Raw genomic sequence first — 5,000 nt, 5'->3', positions numbered from 1 at the left:
GAGTGGAGGGATGGGGAGAGAGAGAGGAGAAAGAGAGAGAGAGAGAGTTTCAGTTTCAGTTTCAGTAGCTCAAGGAGGCGTCACTGCGTTCGGACAAATCAAATCCATATACGCTACACCACATCTGCCAAGCAGATGCCTGACCAGCAGCGTAACCCAACGCGCTTAGTCAGGCCTTGAAAAAAAAAGTGAATAAATAATAAATAAATACACTTTAATAAATAATAATACAAAAAGGTGAATAAATAATAGATTTAAAAAAAGAAAATAAAGAGAGAGAGAGAGAGAGAGAGCGAGTGGAGGGAGAAAGAAGTTGAGGGAGGGAGAGGCGGAGAGAGATAGCAACGAGAGAGGATTGGAAAGAGCAATGGAAAGAGAGAAGGGAGAGAAGTGATACAGGAACAGGAAACACAGGGAGGGAGAGAGGGGAGGAGAAAGTGTGTGTGTGTGTGTGTGTGTGTGTGTGTGTGTGTGTGTGTGTGTGTGTGTGTGTGTGTGTGTGTGTGTGTGTGTGTGTGTGTGTGTGTGTGTGTGTGTGTGAATGTGTGTGTGTGTGTGTGTGTGTGTGTGTGTGTGTGTGTGTGTGTGTGTGTGTGTTCGAATGGCTACAAAAAATACATTGCTGCGAAACTAATTACAAGAAATGAATAAAGAAAGAAAAAAACACAGGACGTTATGAAGGTAACGAGAAAATGATTTGGTTTTGATATTTCGTGGAGGGAGGGAGAGTGATTCATGAACGTTCCCCCTCCACTTCCACACACCCCCCCCCCATCCCCCATCCCCCATCACTGCCCCCCCCCCCCCCCCCCCCGCCCCCCACTCCCCCCAATTTCTTCTTTGAAGAACACGTTGCCCAACAGCAGTTCTAATCTGACCAAAAGAAGAAAACCAAAAATGAAAGAGACGGAAACACAATAGCAGAAAGAAGTAAATAATGGAAAATGAAAGAATGAAGAAATAAAAGAAAGAAAGAAAAAAAGACACCATAAGTAGACATAAAAAGAAAACGGATATCAAGACATTCTGACAGACAGCTGAACACGGAAGTCAGAAAGAAAGAAAGAAAGAGAGAGAGAGAGACAGAAAAAGGAAGATAGAAAACAAAAACATAAACAACAAAAACAACAACAGCAACAACACCAACAACACCAAAATAATAACGACGACGACAACAACAACGACAACAAAGACGACAACGACAGCGAGAAGGACAAGTATTGAAACAACACACACACACACACACACACACACACACACACACACACACACACACACACACGCACGCACACACACACACACACACACACACACACACACACACGCACGCACGCACGCACACACACACACACACACACACACACACACGTGCATGTGCGCACGCGCACGCGCACGCGCAGAACGAAACAAAATTAAACTCAGCAAGCTTCTTTGGAAGGGCAGAAAACTATTCCCGGAATGAAAAGCCTCTGAACAGGCCACCAGATTGAGAGAATCCTGCAATAAAACTTCATGTAGCAACCTCTCTCTCCCCCTCCCCTCCCACACATTGATCCCCAAGGAAAGAAAAGAAGAAGGAACAAAACAAAACAAAGCAAACAAAGACATGGCAAAATGAAGCTGAAAAGAGTGGGATGACATCAGAAGATTGAAAATACGTGGTTTTTTTTGGTTTTTTTGTTTTGTTTTCTTTTAACTGCTTTATTCAGAAAAAAATACACATAGAAAAAAAAACGAAGATCGCTCAAACTACATAAAAGTATAAAGACCTTATATAAGATCACAGGAGAGAGAGGAAGAGAAAATGCGGTCTTTGAAAATATCCTGAACACCCGAAAAAAACAACAACAAACAAACAAACAAAAACCCAACATAAATGAACACAAAAGTGAATCCCAGAATGAATAAATTGATACATGAATTAAAGCATTTTCCTCCTCCTCCTCCTCCCCGTTTTCTTCTTTTTCTTCTTCTTCTTCTTTTTCCACCTTAATTTGCTTCTGGGAAGAGTCATTGGAGTGATGGCCTAGAGGTAACGCGTCCGCCTAGGAAGTGAGAGAATCTGAGCGCGCTGGTTCGAATCACGGCTCAGCCGCCGATATTTTCTCACCCTCCACTAGACCTTGAGTGGTGGTCTGGACGCTAGTCATTCGGATGAGACGATAAACCGAGGTCCCCGTGTGCAGCATGCACTTAGCGCACGTAAGAGAACCCACGGCAACAAAAGGGTTGTTCCTGGCAAAATTCTGTAGAAAAATCCACTTTCATAGGAAAAAACAAAAACAAAAAAAACAACTGCATGCAGGAAAAAATACAAAAAAATGGGTGGCGCTGTAGTGTAGCGACGCGCTCTCCCTGTGGAGAGCAGCCCGAATTTCACACAGAAAAATCTGTTGTGATAAAAAGAGAAATACAATACAATACAATACAACTGGGCGTTGCACAGAAGAACTGTTCACCAGATTTGTCCAGGTCTGGCGGCTGTGTGTCAAAGCCCGGGTCTCCGCAAATGGTTTTAATAATAATAATAATAATAATGGTATTTATATAGCGCTGAATCTTGTGCAGAGACAAATCAAAGCGCTTTCGCACCAGTCATTCACGCGCACGCATAAATCTAAAACTGTAGAAACTAAAGACAAGGAAGAGGCAGGCAAGGGAGGCTATTTTGGGAAGAGGTGGGTTTTAAGGCCAGACTTGAAAGAGCTGAGTGTGGAGACTTGACGAAGCGAAAGAGGAAGTTCATTCCAATTGCAAGGTCCAGAGACCTTTACTATTTTTGCAATACCGTCAGTCCATCGTGCTTTGTCTTCATCTCCGTCTCCTTCCCTCGGCAGTTCTCTGGAGGGTTCTCTAACCAAGGCCATTGGATCTTTTTACTTGGTCATGCTAGCGTAGTTTCCTTTTCTTAAAACTGATGTCAGCAGATGTTCATGTGGTCCGATGTGCTGCTTGATGGTCTTGTGCACATGTTCTTTGGTGTTGGTGTGATCAGTGTGTCTGGTGTTCAGTACCTTGCAATGGCACCTTATTTTCATGGTTTGAATTCCTCTTTCTAAAACCCTCCGTGAGGGGCTTTGTGTCCAATGCATACAGGAGGACGGGATATACGATTAAACGCGAGAGTCTGATCCTGTGTTTCATGGAGATGTTGCTGTCCTTCCATGTAGGTTTCAGTCTGGACAGTGATGAAGTTGTCTCTGCTACCCTTGAGTGACTTTCTTGTTCGGATCCTTCACTGTACGTGCACTGTTGTACAGTTCCTAGCTTCCGGTCCAGGTTGAGTTTAACGACCTGTTGGCGTCACACCCCTGAGGTCACACCTGCACAGACTACAGACTGGCTGTAATCACGTGGACATCGTTATCTTGGCGTCACACCCCTGAGGTCACACCGGTACAGACTAGACATCGTTATCTTGGCGTCACACCCCTGAGGTCACACCTGCACAGACTACAGACTGGCTGTAATCACGTGGACATCGTTGTCTAGGCGGAAGTCAGTTGCTGCTATGGCATTGGTTATGAACATTGTGAGGGGACTGTCGTTCGCTGCGGAGGTCGGGTTGTTGTCTCGGCTGTAGAATAAATGCAAAGGCCGTCCTCTGGGCCACTTGGCAGCTAGTCCTCATGCTCCATTGACGACCCACGACGGCAGACTACCACCAGCAAAGGAAGTGACAAATCCAGGATCCGCTCCCCTCCGCCATCCCCCCCCCCCCCTCTCCGCAGCCGTCCTTTGGCGTAAGTTGTGCGAACTTTGTGCAAGACTTCCGGGGAATGGCGACCCGGACTCCTCGACACGATGTTCTATACAAGTACGTGGTCGACCTCCCAGTGCAGTAGCAGCCATACACGAAGTGAGCCACGCAAGCCGTCGACTGCCGAGGAAGGAAATATGCGCTGCCCTCAGACCATCAACACAGCCTAGTTTGTTCGAAGACCACAACGGGCGCAGTAGCCGAGTGATTAAAGCGTTGGACTTTCATTCTGAGGGTCCCTGGTTCGAATTTCGGTAACGGCGCCTGGTGGGTAAAGGGTGGTGATTTTTCCGATCTCCCAGGTCAACACATGTGCAGACCTGTTAGTGCCTGAACCCCCTTCGTGTGTATACGCTAGCAGGAGATCAAATACGCACGTTAAAGATCCTGTAATCGATGTCAACGTTCGGTAGGTTATGGAGACAAGCACATAACCAGCATGCACACCCCCGAAACAGTGTATGACTGAATATATGGCAGGGTAAAAGCGGTCATACACGTAAAAGCCCACTCGTGTACATTCGAGTAACCATGAGGGTTGCAGCCCACGAACGAAGAAGAAGAAGAAGAAGATTTCGGGGAAAGGCATTGGCAAGGCGGGCCGTCAAAAACCGCTGGGGACTTGAAACCTGCTTCACAGGAGTCTTGGCTGCTAGTCGCCTTCAGCCGCTCCTCGAAGTCTTGTCGCTGAGTCTTGCCGTGCGGGTCTGTTCCTTAGCTTCTGTCCCTGTACACTTTTGTCTGCAGTGATGGGTGGTGGTGTGGCTGGCTATCAAATGGGTCTGACGGCGCTGATTTCCATATCACACCTTGTCTATGTTTCAGCCAGTCTTTTAGCAAGCTCGGAAAGTTCTTGCTCGCTTTCTGCCAGGCCATCGATGTCATCTTCGAAGATACATACATACATACATACATACATACAAATAAACAAATAAACAAACGAACCAACGAACAAACGAATGAATGAATGAATAAGTAAATAAACAAATAGAACGTTTTCATGCTCTGTTGAATAATGGAGAGAATGCATTAAACGCTATTCAGTTAGTAGTTTTGTTAAGGTAAAAAAAAAACAATAGCCAAAAAAAAAAAAAGAAGAGGAAGAAAAAAGTAAATAATTGAAAAGACATTTTCCACATTAAACACGTTAAATCACTTACTGTATTGAACCAACGTTATGTAATTACAGAGGAGACTGAGAGTCAGAGGGAGAGACATTGGAAATAGATTTTTTTTTTTT

The sequence above is a fragment of the Babylonia areolata genome, chromosome 24, assembly GCF_041734735.1.
Source record: "Babylonia areolata isolate BAREFJ2019XMU chromosome 24, ASM4173473v1, whole genome shotgun sequence".
NCBI classification, from domain to species: Eukaryota; Metazoa; Mollusca; class Gastropoda; order Neogastropoda; family Buccinidae; genus Babylonia; species Babylonia areolata.
The sequence above is the reverse complement of the archived record's forward strand: the minus strand, read 5'-3'. Positions refer to the sequence as shown.